This window comes from Marmota monax, unplaced genomic scaffold (genome assembly GCF_021218885.2).
Source record: "Marmota monax isolate L192 unplaced genomic scaffold, Marmota_monax_Labrador192_F-V1.1 WCK01_AAM20220418_F8-fsc00319, whole genome shotgun sequence".
NCBI classification, from domain to species: domain Eukaryota; kingdom Metazoa; phylum Chordata; class Mammalia; order Rodentia; family Sciuridae; genus Marmota; species Marmota monax.
Window position 1 is genome coordinate 916143 of NW_026692103.1, and position 17016 is coordinate 933158.

At 34.3% G+C, this 17016-nt stretch overlaps 1 protein-coding gene across 8 annotated transcripts in view; it reads left to right on the forward strand.

Annotated features, from left to right (window-relative positions):
* The window catches only part of Tanc2 (tetratricopeptide repeat, ankyrin repeat and coiled-coil containing 2), a 467438-nt gene that overhangs the window by 295707 nt on the left and 154715 nt on the right, over window positions 1–17016 (forward strand). The gene's annotated exons all lie outside the window — the stretch shown is intronic.

Genomic DNA, 17016 nt, shown 5'->3' on the forward strand with positions numbered 1-17016 from the left:
TTTTTTTAAACTTTTCAAGGCAGCTGTTTTGAACAACTGTTCTACTGAAATTGATACTTCCAGAAACCTAACCCAACAGTGGGGAGAAGGTCACATAAGTGCACTGTTCAGGATCACTTTGCAGCAAGTTAGCAAATTTCTAGCTGTCAGCCATCCAAAAGCTTGAGCTGTAATGCTAAAATAGTGCCTTTTCTAGTCCAAAAGTCTAATATTTTTGATGGGTACAACATTGAATTAATTTAACTTTATTAAAAATTTTAATTCAGGCTGGGATTGTAGTTCAGTGATAGAGTTCTTGCCTACCATGTGTGAGGCATTAGGTTCAATTCTCAGCACCATATATAAATAAGTAAAATAAAGGACCATTGACAATTAAAACAAAAAAATATATAAAAAAATTAACTCAAGGCTTTAAAATTATTTTGGAATTCTACCTTTTAATTTAATCACCATTATGTTAGTATGAAGTTGTGCTTAGAAATTATCTACCTGAAACCTCTTAACTTTGTTTGACCATCTTAATGAAATCTCTTAATCCACAGAAAAAGAAACTATATTTGCTACTTATTGAAAAGAATGAAGAGCTAATTGGATTTTATGAATAAGTGTAATAACTTGTATAAAGGGAACCAGTAGGAGTTAAAAGTATACAAAGCAAGTGCTAGCATGATGACTTCATATAGTAGTTACCTGTGGAAAATTAATAACAAATTATTAATAAGCCCCTAACCTGCCTGGTGTTAAATTATAATCACACACCTCTGCTCAAAGACATTACGCATTACTAATTAAAATTTCATTTTTCAATATACATTGGTTTTCTTACAACTTACTAAATCCCATTATGTAAAGGTCATTCAGAGACTGTGATTGGTTAATTGTGGCTTTAATGGAGGATGGAGGGCATACGTGTAGATGATAGTCTGATTCACTGGCAAAATTGATGTGAAATTGTCCCTGACACAGTTAACTTGGCTTTGTCAAAGTAATGAGTTTAATTTTTATCAAATAAAATCAATGCCTCACACTGTTTATAAGTCCATTACTTTTCTGAAACAATGAATCCTTTATGAAGCTGACTAAGAAGCATGTCACAAAGCTAAATGCTCTTGAATTAGCCCACTGAGTCACACACCCCTGAGGTTGCTTAGTCATCTTATTGCCTGGCTGAGTCTCACATTTACAAGGGACTATTTCCATCAATCTTTTTTATCTCGTTGTTCATTATTTTATTTTTACAAGATTAAATTTTCTTCTTAGGTAAATTCAAAATCCAGAGATAAGGCCACATGCATGAAACTACCTATATAAAAATGTTAGATGGGCAGATTATAAGCTTTATGAGGGTTTTCCCTTCACCCCTATCCAGCTCTTTTGCAAAGACCCCCAAAAGTTGAAAATGCAATACTTATCCCAAGTACCACCAAAAAATAGAAATTTAAAAGTAAAACCAAAAAGAAAGGAAAATACAAAAGTTAAACTAAATATTTTTGAATGTCTGTTAGAAACTAGTCTGTACTTTTTTGAGTAGTCTGATTATAGTTTTTTAAAACAAGTCACTACTTCTTAAAGTAGCTCCAAATACACACAAATCTGGTTATTATGTAAACCAGTTTTATTTGGTAAATTACACTTTAGAGTTGGAAAGCACAGACAGTAGCTACTATACAAGAAGTTCCCCCACAAGAACTGAACGAGAGAAATAACCTCTGAGAAAAGAAGAATCTATATAAGTCACTTAATCTTCTAAGTGGCACATAATGACCTCTTGCATTAAAGAAAACCTGTGGCATAACATGAAAGAAATTCTGACATCTAACTCTATGTGATATAAATCACTGAAAATTTTTTTGCTTTCTTTTTAAAATTTATTTATTTGGTGTAATTTGTTATACATGACAACAAAATGCATTTCAATTCATAGTACACATATAGAGCACAATTTTTCATGTCTCTGGTTGTACACAAAGTAGAGTCACACTATTTGTGTCTTCACACATGTACTTGGGGTAATGATGTCCATCTCATTCCATCATCTTTTCTACCCCCCAGCCCCCTCCCTACCCCTCCCTTCCCTTTGCCCTGTCTAAAATTCCTCCATTCCTCCCATGCTCCCCCAGCATCCACATTATGAATCAGCATCCTCATATCAGAGATAACATTCTGCATTTGTTTTTTGGGGATTGGCTTACTTCACTTAGCTAATATTTTCCAACTCCATCCATTTACCTGCAAATGGCATAATTTTATTGTCTTTTAATGCTGAGTAATATTCCATTGTGTATATATACTGCAGTTTCTTTATTCATTCAGCTACTGAAGGGCATTTAGTTTGGTTCCACAATTTAGCTATTGTGAATTGTGCTGCTGTAAACATTGATGTGGCTGAATTACTATCATACGGTGGTATAAACCAAGGAGTGGGATAGCTGGGTCAAATGGTGGTTCCATTCCAAGTTTCCCAAGGAATCTCCATACTGCTTTCCATATTAGTTGCACCAATTTGCAATCCCACCAGCAATGTATGAGTGTGCCTTTCTCCCCACATCCTCACCAACACTTATTGTTGTTTGTATTCTTAATAGCTGCCATTCTGACTGGAGTGAGATGAAATCTTAGAGTAGTTTTGATTTGCATTTCTCTAATTGCTAGAGATGTTGAACATTTTTTCATATGTTTATTAATTGAGTGTATGTCATCTTCTGAGAAGTATCTGTTCAGGTCCTTGGCCCATGTATTGATTGGGTTATATGGTTTTTTTGGTGTTAAGATTTTTGAGTTCTTTATATATCCTAGAGCTTATTGCTGTATCTAATGTGCATGTGGTAAAAATTTGCTCCCATTCTGTAGGCTCTCTATTCACCTCACTGTTTCTTTTACTGAGAAGAAGCTTTCTAGTTTGAATCCATCCCATTTATTGATTCTTGATTTTATTACTTGTGCTATAAGAGTCTTATTAAGGAAGTTAGGGCCTAAGCCAACATGATAGAGATTTGGGCCTAGTTTTTCTTATATTAGGCACAGGATCTCTGGTTTAATTCCTAGGTCTTTTATCCTCTTGAGTTGAGTTTTGTGCATGGTGAGAGATAGGTGCTTAATTTAATTTTGTTGTATATGGAGTTCTAATTTTCCCAGCACCATTTGTTGAAGAGCCTATCCTTTCTCCAATATAGGTTTTTGGCACCTTTGTCTAATATGAGATAACAGTATGTATGTGGGTTTGTTTCTGTGTTCTCTATTCTGTACCACTGGCCTACCAGTCTATTTTGGTGCCAATACCATGCAGTTTTTGTTACTATTGCTCTGTAGTATAGTTTAAGATCTGGTATAGTGATGCCACCTCCTTCACTCCTTTTTTTTTTTTTTTTTTTTTTTCTTTTTTTGGTGCTGGGGATTGAACCCAGGGCCCTGTGCATGCAAGGCAAGCACTCTACCAGCTGAGCTATATCCCCAGCCCTTGCTTTACTCTTCTTCCTAAGGATTGCTTTAGCTGTTCTGGGTCTCTTATTTTTACAGATGAATTTCATGACTGCTTTTTCTATTTCTATGAGGAATGTCTATTGGGATTTTGACTGGAATTGCATTATGTCTGTATAGTGCTTTTGGTAGTATGGTCATTTTGACAATATTAATTCTGCCTATTTAAGAACAGAAGATGTTTCCATCTTCTAAGGTATTCTTTAGTTTCTTTAGCATTCTGTAACTTTCATTATAGAGGTTTTTTAATCCTCTTTCATTAAGTTGATTCCCAGGTGTTTTGTATTGTTTTGTATTTTCTTGAGGCTATTATAAATGAAGTAGTTTTCCTAGTTTCTCCTTCTCATGATATGTCACTGATGTACAGAAATGCCTTTGATTTATTGGTGTTGATTTTATATTCTGCTACTTTGCTGAATTCATTTATTAGTTCTAGAAGTTTTCTGATGGAATTTTTTGTATCTTCTAGGTATAGAATCATATGGTTGGCAAATATCGATAATTTAAGTTCTTCTTGTCAGTATCCCTTTAATTTCTTTCATCTGTCTAATTGCTCTGGCTAGTTTCAAAAACTGTGTTAAATAGAAGTAGTGAAAGAGGGCATCCCTGACCTGTTCCAGTTTTTAGAGGGAATGCTTTCAGTTTTTCTTCATTTGGAAAGATGTTGGCCTGGGGCTTAGCATAGATAGCTTTTACAATGTTGAGATATGTTCCTGTTATCCCTAGTTTTTCATGTTCAAAACACATGAAAGGGTACTATATTTTGTTGAATGCTTTTTCTGCATCTATTGATATGATCATTTGATTCTTATCTTTAAGTCTATTGATGTGATGAATTATATTTATTGATTTCCGTATGTTGAACCAACCTTGCATCACTGGGACGAACCCCACTTGATTGTTGTGCCCAACTTGGTTGTTATGTGTTTGTTTTCGATTTGCCAGAATTTTATTAAGAATTCTTGCATCTATGTTCGTTAGCAATATTGGTCTGAAGTTTTCTTTCTTTGAGGTGTCTTTGTCTGGATTTGGAATTAAGGTGATATTAGCTTCATAGAATGAATTTGGTAGTGTTCCCTCTTTTTCATTTCATGAAATAATTTGAGGAGTATTGGTGTTAGTTCTTCTTTGAAGGTCTTGTAGAACTCAGCTGTGTATCCATCGAGTCCTGGTTGGTAAGCTTCTGATGACGTCTTCTATTTCATTGCTTGAAACTGATCTGTTTAACTTGTGTATATCATGCTGATTCAGTTTGGGAAAATCATATGACTCTAGAAATTTGTGTCTTTGATATTTTCTATTTTATTGGAGTACAAATTTTCCAAATAATTTCTAATTATCTTCTGTATTTCTGTAGCATCCTTTGCAATATTTCCTTATTTTTATCACGGATGTTAGTAATTTGAGTTTTCTCTCTCCTTCTCTTTGTTAGCATAGCTAAGGGTTTATTAATTTTATTTATATTTTCAAAGAACCAACTTCTTGCTTTGTCAATTTTTTCAGTTGTTCCTTCTGTTTCAATTTCATTGATTTCAGCTTTATTTTATTATTTCCTGTCTTCTGCTTTGGGTGTTGATTTGTTCTTCTTTTTCTTGGGCTTTGAGATGTAATGTTAGGTCATTTATTTGTTGACTTTTTCTTCTTTTAAGGAATGAATGCCATGGAATGAACTTTTCTCTTAGTACTGCCTTCATAGTGTCCCAGAGATTTTGATACGTTGTATCAGTGTCCTCATTTACCTCTAAGAATTTTTTAATCTCCTCTTTGATATCTTTTACAACCCATTGTTTACTCATTAGCATATTATTTAGTCTCCAGGTGTTGGAGTAGCTTCTATTTTTTATTTTTCATTGATTTCTAATTTTATTTCATTATGATCTAAAGGAATGCAGGGTAGTATTGCTTTGTGGCATCACATATGGTCTATTTTAGAGAAGGATCCATGTGCTGCTGAGAAGAAAGTGTATTCACTCATTGATGGATGAAATATTCTGCATATATCTGTTAAGTCTATGTTATTGATTGTATTATTGAGTTTCATAGTTTCTTTGTTTAGCTTTGGTTTGGAAGATCTATCCAGTGGTGAAAGAGGTGTGTTAAAGTCACCCAGAATTATTGTATTGTGGTCTGTTTGACTCTTGAACATGAGAAGAGTTTGTTTGACGAACCTAGATGCTCCATTTGGGGGGGCATATATATTTATAATTATTATATCTTGTTGATGTCTGTTTCTCTTAAGCAGTATGAAATGTCTTTCTTTATCCCTTTGGATTAACTTTGGCTTGAATTCTACTTTATTTGATATGAGGATGGAAACCCATGCTTGTTTCTGCAGTCCATGTGAGTGGTATGTTTTTTCCCAACCTTTCACGTTCAGTCTGTGGATGTCTTTACCTATGAGATCAGTCTCTTGAAGGCAGCATATTGTTGGGTTCTTTTTTTAAATCAATCTGCCAGTCTATGTCTTTTGATTGGTTTTTGATTTGATTTTTAGGCCATTAACATTCAGGATTATTATTGAGACATGATTTGTATTCTGGGTCATATTTGTTTTTTTTTAAGTATTTAACTTGACTTGGTTTCTCCTTTGATTAGTATTTCCTTTAATGTAATACCTCCCTTTGCTGATTTTCATTGTTGTTTTTCATTTTCTCACAAAATATTTTGCCAAGGATGTTCTGTAGTGCAGGCTTTCTAGTTGTAAATTCTTTTAACTTTTGTTTGTGATGGCAGTTTTTTATTTTGTCATCAAAAGCTTAATTTGGGGGGCTGGAATTGAGGCTCAGCGGTAGAATGCTCGCCTCTCACGGGCGGGACCCAGGTTCGATCGTTAGTACCACATAAAAATAAGTGCATTGTGTTGTGTCCATCTACACCTAAAAAATAAATATAAAAAAAAGCTTAATTTTGCTGGATATAAGATTCTTGGTTGGCATCCATTTTTTTTCAGAGCTTGCTATATGTTGTTCCAGGATCTTCTAGCTTTCAGGGTCTGCATTAAAAACATCTGCAGATATCCAAATTGGTTTCCCCCTATATGTAATCTACTTCCTTTCTCATGTGGCTTTTAAAATTCTCTCCTTATTCTGTATACTAGGTATTTTCATTATAATGTGCCTTGGTGTGGATGTATTGTGATTTTGTACATTTGGTGTCCTGTAAGCCTCTTGTATTTGATTTTCCAATTCATTCTTCATGTTTGGAAAATTTTTGTGATATTATTTCATTGTAGATTGTTCATTCCTTTGGTTCAGAACTCTTTGCCTTCCTCTTAAATTTGATCATTTTATATTATCCCATAATTCTTGAATGCTCTGCTCGTGATTTCTTGCCATCTTCACTGTGTGGTTAACATTCTTTTCAAGATTATATATTTTGTCTTCATTGTCTGAGGTCCTGTCTTCCAAATGATCTAATCTGTTGGTGATGCTTTCTATTGAGCTTTTAATTTGGTTTATCTTTCTTTCATTTCATGGATTTCTATTTGTTTTTTTCCCCCGTACCTTTATCTCCTTATTGAAGTAATCTTTTGCTTCCTATATTAGCTTATGTAGCTCTTTATCAAAATGATCTTTTGCTGCCTGTATTTGCTCTCTTATATCATGCTTTAATTCACAGAACATTTTAATTATGTACATCCTTCTCTCTCATTTCTTCTGTTGTGCTGGCCATGGATTCTAAATAATGTAATATTTTGGCACTTTGTTTCCTTGTTTTTTCATGTTGTTCGTGTGTCTTCCATCCTAGCACTGTGGATCCAAAGCATTACAGTTTTTACCCTATAGACTTATAGTGTCCCTGAAGGTTTCCAATGCCTCTCCTTTAGGGGGGAAAACAACATAAACAGACCCCAATACAAACAATGTACAACCTTAAATCAAATAGCTCCTATTAAGACATTTACAGTTTTGTCACAATATACAGAAATGGAAGTTCAATTATTATCTACAATATAAACAGTAGAGGCTGAGGTTGTGGCTTAGTGGTAGAGCACCCACCTGGCATGGGTGAGGCACTGGGTTTGGTCCTTGACTCACCAAGTCAAGTTAAATACTTAAAAAAAAACAAATATGACCCAGAATACAAATCATGTCCTTATCTTTATCACATAAAGATAAATAAAGGTATTGTGTCCATCTAGAACCAAAACATACTTTTAAAAAAATACACACACCCACACACACACGTAGTAGGTTTGCAAAAGGGTCTACATTTTCTGATGGTGGACAGAGAACCCGGGGTGAGGTGTAGGATGAGATGTTGAGGAGGAAGGAAGTGAGGATATAAGAGTTATTAGATGTTATAAAGTGTGAAAGAGGAATCTAAAGAAGTTATTTAGTAGCAGGAGAAGAGAGAGAAAGTGATTTTGTGAAGACAAGTGGGAATACAGTAGAGTACAAAACAAAAACAAACATAAATAAGAAAAATTTAAAAATGTAAAAATTGGAGATAAAAGAATACAGCACCACTGTAATATAATATTCAGACATCCCAGTCCTCAGTACTTGAGAAGTACTTCGTTTCACAAATATTGGGGATGTAAAGGCAGGAGAAGAGAGAGAGAGAGAAAGGGAAAAAAAAATCTCGAAGGAAGATACAAGGATTGTTTTTGTTGGAAATTAGTATCTTTCCAGCTTCCTTCCTCATCCAGTAGATGGGGTTGTCTGCTGTTTGCTGATGTCTCCACCCTTAGGTTATTAAGGTGAGAGGGTTGGTCTTAGAAACATAGCTCCTGGAAAGGGGTATAGTACTTGCTGGTCCCCAATGGAGACCACTTGGAGCTCACTCATGTGATGTGGGGACCTGGTCTTATCTCCTTACATCGCAATTCCTGGTTTCTAATTTAGTCTATAAACTGTACCTCACTCACTTGTTCCCTTTCTACTTCCCAGTCCGGAACCTTTCTCTCTGGAGGTCTTGTGGGCTGTGCATTTGTCGTACAGAGCTGTTTTATATTGGGAAGTTCAGAACCTGGTTTTGTGAGCTACAGGCTGGGTAGCTGCAGGCACTGTGCCAGGTTATGGGCTGCTGGGGAGAGAGGGGAGTTGGGGGTCTTTTGATACCTTGATGTTGTTTCTAAGCCCCAGAGTCCCAGCTGATGTTCCAAGCTAGGAGTTGACCCAACTAAAGATGGCAACAAAGATGTCCCAAGATAGAGGTGGGTGCTTTCAGCGGTGGGGTGTCGGGCGGGTGGGGCCCAATGTTGGCATTGAGTGGCATGTTCAGAGGTGCAGCTCTGTGGCATGCAGTATTGTGACTGGAGGCTGTCTCCAGTTCAGAAACCCTAGATGCAGGCTTCCATGTGTAAGGAACTGTCCATGTGGTTGCAGTGCCCAAGATGGAGGCAACAAGAGGAGCCCCACATTGGTAGATGGGGGTCCTCACAGGACCACCAACTGGGATTCCTGTATGGGTGCATGGCCATTAGCAAGTGCTAATGCTGGTGGTCCAACTTGGTCACCCGGAGGACAAGCGTGGTCAAGTGCCCCAGAGTCCAGAGCAGCATGGCAGCTGTGATTCCTGCAGGGGAGCTGCTGTCAGGGATTCTGTAATCACTTGCAGAGAAACAGTATTTTCACTACTTGAATCCCATGTCCCGGAGCATCACAGAATGCAGCCTCCTTCTAGCCCATCATCTTTGAACTCTCTGCTGAAAATATTTTTAAATGCCTTAAGTGCAGTGAAGAAAAATACTATACTATCAGACTATCTTGGTAGTTTGTTTTATTGCATGTCTTTTATCTGTTTTGGACCAGGCTTGTCAGGACATAAGAAAATCATTTTGTGTATTTCCAATCTTGTGAGGGAACTATGGAATTGGCTAATTCTCAGACTCAGCTATCCTTATTTTCTCTTTTTTAACAATATATTTTTAAATTTTTAAAATTAATATGTAGTTATACATATTCAATGGGTACAGTGTGTCATTTCAATACATGTATGTACATGGTGTAATCATCAGAATTAACATATTTACCACCTGTGACATTTATCATTTCTTTGTATTGGGAACATTCAAAATCCTCTCCACCAGCTATTTTGAAGTATTCAGTTAATTATTGTCAGCCATAGTTATCCTACTTTGCTATACAATGTTAGAAGTTATTCCTTCTACCAAATTGCACCCCTCTACGTATTAACTATCCTCTTTCCATTACCCAGTCTTCTCCACACTCTTCCCAGGCTCTGGTAACCATTATTCTATTCTCTACTTCCATGAGAGAAACTCTTTAACTCCCACATATAAGTGAGAACATTAATATTTTCCTTTCTGTGTCTGACTTATTTCACTTAACATAATGTGCTCCAGTTCTATCCATGTTGCTGCAGGCAGATAACAGAATTTTATTATTTTTATGACTTACTTTACATATTAAACAGTATATAATAATATAATATAAAATACAATGTTATATATGCAATGTATATAAACAATGTAATGTCATATATACACAATATATATATATATATATATACACACACACAATATAAGATGGAACATTATATCTATAGCACAGTGGACTATTTTACATGTGTATATGTATACATATATATCACATGTTTCTAATGCATTTGTTGATAAGCATCTAGATTGATTCCATATCTTGGCTATTTTGAATAATGCTGCAATAAATGTGAGTGCAGATGTTCTTTCAAAATACTGATTTCATTTATTTTCTTTTCTTTTTTTTAAAGAGAGAGAGAGAGAGAGAATTTTTATTTATGTTTTAGTTTTTCGGCAGACACAACATCTTTGTTTGTATGTGGTGCTGAGGATCGATCCCGGGCTGCACACATGCCAGGCAAGCGTGCTACCGCTTGAGCCACATCCCCAGCCCCAAATGATTTCATTTCTTTTAGATATATATTCAATAGTGGGATCTCTGTATTATATAGCAATTCTATTTCTAGTTTTCAGGGATCCTCCATATTATTTTCCACAAGGGCTGTACTAGTTTACTTTCCCACCAACAGTGTATGAGAGTTCTCCTTTCTTTCTCTACAGCTCTTGCCAGCATTTATTTTTTTGTTTTTTTGATAATTGCCATTATTACTGGGATGAGATAATATCTCATTTCGGTTTTGATTTGTATATCCCTGGTGATTAGTGATGATGAGCATTTTTTATATATTTGTTGGCCATTTTGATGTTTTGATCTGTTAGATGGCAAGTTGATTCTTTAAATCTAATCTTATTATTTTCCCCAAAGTGGTAAAATCTCCTAAAGTAATCATAATGTCAGCAAATTTACTTAGGTAACACTTCATGAGACTTGTTTTAAAGATTAAGATTTTTATTTTTTATTTTTTCATTTTTTTTAGTTGTAGATGGACACACAATACCTTTGTGTTATTTATTAATTTTTATGTGATACTGAGGATCAAACCCAGTGCCTCACATGTGCTATGCAAATGCTCCACCAGTGAGCTACAACCCCAGCTCCATGTGAAATATTTTTTTGTTTCAGTAAAATGACTTAAGGTTTTCTGTTGTTGTTGCTAGTTTGTTTATTCCCTTTTTTTTTTTTTAAATAGTGCTGGGAATTGAACTTAGGCTATATAATTTTTATATATATATAACAGTTTTTACGAAATAACTTCCCAAACTACTAAAAAAATGTGGAACAGAGAATTTCATTTGTAAGTCCAGACCTACTTCATCAATGAGAATTACTTAGAAATGTTTACTTAAATTTCAAGTAATTAATATAGCCAGTTTTGATGGGCTGGGGTTTTGGCTCAGTGATAGAGCACTTGCCTGTACATATGAGGCACTGGGTTCAATCCTCAGCACCACAAAAACATAAATAAATAAAATAAAGGTATCATATCCATCTACAACTAAAAAACGTTTTTTTTAAATAGCCAGGTTTTTAAAATTTTTTTAAGTTGTTGAAAGACCTTTATTTTTTATTTATTTATATGTGGTGCTAAGAAATGAAGCCCCTGCCTCACACATACTAGGCAAGTGCTGTACCACTGAGCCACAACCCCAGCCACAAAAAAAATAGTGAGTTTTGATATACCCCAGAATAAACATCTTACCTCCTCGTCCAACAGTCTAATCACACAAAATTCAAAATTGTGTGCCATTGTTATATAATTATTTTATCAAATGTTTCCTATTTTTAAAACTTTACCCTATATTTTAAGGTATTAAATGTGAGGAAGCATGTGAAAACTAACAGCCTTGGAGAAACTGATTTTTCCTGGTTTCTTTTCCCTAAAAATCTTAGTTTTCTTCCTGAAAATTTTACTCAAGACTAACTCCAATTTTTTCTCTGTGAATGTTTTTCTATGAAATCAATGTCAGAAAGCTAAAATTTAGTATTCAAGTTATTCAAAGTCTCAAAACATGATTTTTTCAGAGTAAGCCTTCCCACTTTTATCCCCACATTAATAGAATACAGTGAACTTCTTAAAATGTTAAGAAAAAAGTTGAGAATTGGACAATTTTAAACAGCCATAAAATGATAGCCTACATTTATTGGAATTCTTTGTAGGCACAGCACTTAGAGCTTTTGACATGTTCTGATTTAATCCTCACAACTCTTTGATATAAGTAATGGTAGAAAGAAAACTGAGACTTAAAGGTGTGAAATAACTTGCTTATGGTTACATATATAGTAATTGACAGTGTTAGGATTTAGTTCCTGTCAGGCAGATTCCAGAGATTGTACTTTTAACCACCATATTATCTGTCATACATTATATAAAATAAAAAGCAGTAGATAATGTTATAATAGCAATGTATTGGCTTAATGTACACATTCAAACCTCTGGGGTATTGAAGATGGGAAACCGTGTTACATATAAAAATAATTGTCCAATGGCTGTACTCTCAGCAGTAATGGATTAGAGAGGGTACCACCATGATTCATCAAACTGAACCAGCTCCTATTCCTCTGTTCCTTATCTCTCTAAATAGCACTTCAGTTTTCCTCTCATTCAGCCTTTATGTCTTGAAGTCATATTCTGGATATTAATCTTATCAGATATGTGGTCTGAAAATATTTTTCCCATTTTATAGTTTGTCTTTATTACAAAATATGCTTTGTAGTAGGTTATTTTGCCTATCATAGTCTAAGTATTCTATGTACATTTAAGGTAGGCTAAGCTAAACTATGATGCACAATAGAGTAGGTATATTAAATGCATTTTCAATTTATGATATTTTCACATTAGAATGGGTTTATCTGACCATAATCCCCATCATAAATGAGTATCTTCAAATAGTGGTGAACCATTATTTGGTCATGAAAAAGAGATCCTATCGTATGCTACAATATGGAGGAACCTTGAGGTCATTATCATTAATAGCCATCATATCATAACTTGTCACCATGAAGTGACAAGTACTATATAATTCTTCTTATCTGAGTCTTTTAAAATAGTTATTTAAGTAGAAAGTAGAAGGGTAGTTGTCAAGAGCTGTATATCAGTTATAATTCTCTCTCTCTCTTTTTTTTTTTTTTTTTTACAATTAACCCAATTCCACTTTCAAATAACTTTATGCCACTTCACAGGTAGTGTAAGTACCTTATAAATATAGATGTAAATATTACCAATTCCTTCTTCTTTCCTCTGTATAATTGCTGTCATTCCACACATATGGTACACAAAATACATAAGATATAATAAATTTGCATAATCTAATACACTGCTGTTGTTGTTATTATTATTTTGAATGAGTTGTTGTCTGTTAGCTCAGTTAAGATTTAAAAAATAATTAAGCTTTTATGTTAACTTCATTTATTCCTTCTTCAGGGTTCTTTGTTTCTTTATGTAGATCCAAGTTTCTGACATATTTTCCTTCTCTAAAGAATTTTTTTAAGCATTTTTTGCAGTACAAGTCTCCTGGTAGGGAAAAAGCTCTCAATCTTTACTTTGCTGAAAAAGTCTTTATTTATTTATTCTTTACTTTTAAAGGATAATTTCTCTAAAGATTTCTAGATTGGTGGATTTTTTTTTTCTCTCAACACTTTAAGTATTGCACTCCACTTGTTTTTCACCTATATGATTTCTGAAAGGAAGTCAGATGTAATTCATATCTTTGCTCTTCTATAGTTATTTTTCTCTTTCAAGATTTTTTGTTTTGGGGATGCTTTGTTTTGTTTTGTTTTTGCAGTAGTGAGGGTCAACCCTAGGCAAGTATTCTACTTTTTCTTTCATTAGTCTCTACTTCATAACCCATGACTTCTAATATCTGCCCCTCTCTCTCTTAGTTTAAGGAACATCAATTTGCCCTTAAATCTTATGGATCTTGGGAAAGTTATTGGTCATCAGTCTATTCAGCTGTTTACTTGTTAGGGTGAAGTGGTCACTTACATGTGGAACTAGAAACTAGAAGTCTCCCTCTTTACACTGTGGTCTAAATCTCTCTCAAGGAAATAAGTGGACAATCATAGCATTTGTTTCATGAGTTTTTCATGTCTTAGGAAGCACCATTTTTCTTTGTCTTATGGCTAGTATCTTAAAAATAACGATGATTGTCATTGTTTCACACATATGTGTGTGTATATATATATTATATATAGAGAGAGAGCGAGAGAGTATACGGTTTTATTATTTTGTGTGCGAGAATTAATCTAATCCTAGTAACTATATCTTGACTAGAAGTGGAAATTTATGTCACATTTTTTATTATAATTATTTGTGTATTATTGTATAAAATAAGATTCCATATGACATTTTTATACATGCATATAACATGCTTTGATTGTATCTACTCCTCCCTAATCTCCCCTTCTCTCCTTCTGCCTTGGTCCCTTCATTTCAAATTTTTAAAACAAATTATAGATGAAGTGGACCAAAGCATAAGCCCATCTCTCATTAGAAAGTAATCATCTTGGTAATTAATAAGTGGAATGGCATAAAATTAAATGCTTCTGCAGATAAGGGGAAATAATTAAGAGTATGAAGAGAGAGTCTACAGAATGGAAAAAAATCTTTGCCAACTACTCTTTTTATAGAGTATTAATATCCAAAATATATAAAGAACACAAAAAATTTAACATCATGAAAAACTAATTACTTAATAAATAGGCAAAAGATCTAAACAGACACTTCTCAAAAGAAAACATACAAATGACCAACAAATATAGTGCTTTAGTTAGCTTTTATGTCATTGTGACCAAAAGACCTGACAAGAACAAATTAAAATAGGAAATATTCATTTTAGCTCACAGGTTTAGAGGTTCAGCCATGGTTGACTGACTCCATAGCTTTTCACCCAAGGTGAGGCAGAACATCATGGTAGAAGAGCATGGCAGAGAAAAGCAGCTCAGGACATGACAGCCAGGAAGTAAGGGGGAGAGAGAGAGGAAGCAGGGATAATACAGTCCCCAAGGGCACACTTCCAGTGGCCTGCTTCCTCCAGCTACACCCTATCCACCTATAGTTATGACCATTTAATGCATTCAAATTATTAATATATCACATGGATTTTAATCCACTGATAAAGTTACAGCTCTCATAATCTAATCATTTCACTTCTGAATATTCCTGCATTGCCTCATACAAGAGCTTTCAGGGGTATCTTATATGTAAACCAATACATACAGAAAAAAAATGTTCAATATCTTTAGCAATGTATTTAGGGAAATGAAAATTGAAATCACACTGAGATTTTTAACTCACTTCAATTAGAATGATAGTCATCAAGAATACAAATAATAAAAAATGCTAACAAAAATGCAGGGAAAAAGGAACACTTAACTTATATGCTTATACACCATTAGTACATCCACTATAAATTAGTACATCCACTATGTAAATTAGTACATTCACTATGGTAATCAATATAGAGGTTCCTCAAAAGATTAGAAATGAGCCAGGTATGGTGATGCACACTTATAATCATCCCAGTGACCAGGGGAGGCTAAGGCAGAAGGATTGCAAGTTCAAGGCCAACCTGGGCAACTTATTGAGACTCTGTCTCAAACAATGAAAAGGGCTGTAGTTCAATAATAAAGCACCCATGGGTTCTACCCTGAGTACTGAAAAAAGAAAAAGATTAAGAATGGAACTACCATATGACCTCAGCTATACCACTCATTGGTAAATATCCAAAAGAATTTTTCTTTTGATATTTATCCAAGAGAATTAGAATCAGCATACTATAGCTGTACCTGCATACCCATGTTTATAGCAGTGCAAATCATAATAGCCAAGTTATAAAAACAACTTAAGGATCCATCAACAAATGAGTAGGCAAGGAAAAGGTAGTACATATTCATAATGGAACTTTATTTCCCAATAAAGAAGAATGAAATTGTATTATTTGTAGAAAAATGGATGGAAAGGGAGAGTATCATGTTCAGCAAAATAAGCCAGATTCGTAAAGTCAAGGGTTGTTATGTTTTCTCTGATGTAGAAGCAAGAAACAGAAAAGGAACAGAGAGCAGAGTCTCATGAAAATTGAAGGAGAAGCAGGAGGACGGGGAGGGAAAAGGAAAGGTCTAGAGAATGAAATTGACCAAATTATGGTATGTGCTTGAATGAATATGTAACAACAAATCCCACTATTATGTATAATTATAATACACCATTTTAAAAAAAAAGCAACAGCCTTAGAATTTTTTTATCTATAAAGCATATAGTACCTATAAGAAGAATTAAACAGTCTCATTATTTGCATAAACCTCACATGTGGCTTTATCAGAACATTAGCTATTAAATAGATGTGAACCCAGCCTTCTCAGTAACTTTTCTAAAAGGAAGAAAAAACAGTCTTTAAAAGAATATCCTTATTTTCTTCTCTGGATATTGACTGTAAGGCACATTGTTTCCCCCTCCCCTCAGCTTCCTGTAGGAAATACTATTCATTGAGTGCCTTGGGCAGCATCCAGACTTTGCCTGTGGTGTGCAAAGAGATGGAAAATAACAGTTTTCCTTCCTTGGCTTGTTATTTAAAGGCTTCTTGTTTGTGACACTAGCTTTTAAACAAAAATGTATCCCTGAAAGTTTGCAAACAAATGATTCATTTCCTTTTATTGTCATAGTACAGAGTGCTGACTTTCAAAGACCTGGTTGTGCATTCTATAAACTGTCTTTCTCTAAGTCTTTCTGTCCTTACCAAAACCAAGTCTGTATATATTTCCCTGCAGTTGAGAATGGAAAATCTATATAAACTTTTTTCTTTAATGAATTCACTTATTAAACATTACTAAAGATACATATCCTATGACAAAAGTAAAGTTACTAAGTTGAATGACTATGGTGGGATGGTTGATAAGATACGAAGGCAGAAGTTTACAGTTTGATATGATTGTGTCAAATACATGTATTTGGTGGTTATACACAGAAGGGATATGAGAGATTCAAGGTTATTGCTAAAAGCCTGATCAAGTACGTAGTAAAAGCAAAAGATGCTGAAAACCTAAATTTTATTATTTAACCTTATTAAATGGATGACAAAACTGAGACTTAGAATGATCCAGCAGGTCCTCCAAAGTTACAGTACTATATAAAGCAATGCAATGGGAAAAAAGAAAAAAGATGATATCCAAGAGATAGTCTTCAAGAGTAATTGACAGC